At 39.4% G+C, this 1,000-nt stretch overlaps 1 pseudogene; it reads left to right on the forward strand.

The window, feature by feature from the left end:
* The first annotated feature begins 546 nt into the window (after positions 1–546).
* On the forward strand, positions 547–674 carry LOC121166741 (annotated as a pseudogene).
* The last annotated feature ends 326 nt before the right edge of the window (positions 675–1,000 follow it).

Consider the following 1,000-nt stretch of genomic DNA (forward strand, 5'->3'; position numbering starts at 1 on the left):
CAGAAGAATATGCCCGAAGTACTTGGGTCCCTGTTACTCATGTTGCAGACTCATATGATGCTCTTGCCTCCTGGTTTCACTCTAACCCTGTACCAGGCATTGCAGCCATGTGGGGAGTGAACCAGTGGATGGAAGGAAATCTCCCTCTGTCTGTCTCTATATCTATCTATCTATCTCCCTCCCTCTGAAATTCTTTCAAATAAATAAATATATCTTCAAAAATAATGTTAAAGAGTATGTTTCATTTTCCATGTGCAAAATTTTCTTCATAATTCTCAAGCAGTTCAAGATTAAATAAGTCTACTAGAGTTCTAATCACCATCGCATTTGACATGTTCAACTTAATTGAAAATAAGTATAGATTCAGAAATCAACATTTTGAACATTGTACTCTATGGCATCTCTTCAGATTGGAAATGAGAGACCTTGCTATGGTAAACACCCAATGCAGCAAAATGATCCTGGAAGAAAGGCAAATGAAGAAGCATCCAGCTTGGAAATTTAGCAGAGTAACTTTATTTTTCATGTTTCAAATGAGTAAACTCAAGCTTTGCACAGTGGCAGTATCTTAGCCAATGAGGTTTATCTGAGGCGCAATTATTGCTAATTGAAAACTTTTCTCAAATGAGTAAACTCAGGAAATATCTTATGCCACTTGAGGAAAAAATAAATGTGCAGTAGAGCTACCTTCTATGGGTTGCACCTTTGCTTGGATGTTGAATGCCTCTCAAAGGCCACATGTTTAATGTTTGGTCTCAGTGTAAGCAATTTGTAGGACTTGATGGGAGATCTGGGGATCACCTGGGGATCACCTCTCACATGACCCTTTGAGTTCTCTTCTTGCAAAATAATTGTTATTACAAAATCCTGAGTTTGGGCCTACCATCTTCTGTGCTTCCTGGCTCACCAGGTGAATCTTCCTAGTGCCACCCTCCACACCCTCATTGCTCTGAGCAGAGGGTTTAACCTTCAGTCTTGATCCTAAACATCTTTTCTCCTA

This window comes from Ochotona curzoniae, unplaced genomic scaffold (genome assembly GCF_017591425.1).
Source record: "Ochotona curzoniae isolate NIBS_2020 unplaced genomic scaffold, NIBS_Ocur_1.0 contig_1071, whole genome shotgun sequence".
In the NCBI taxonomy this organism is placed as follows: Eukaryota; Metazoa; Chordata; class Mammalia; order Lagomorpha; family Ochotonidae; genus Ochotona; species Ochotona curzoniae.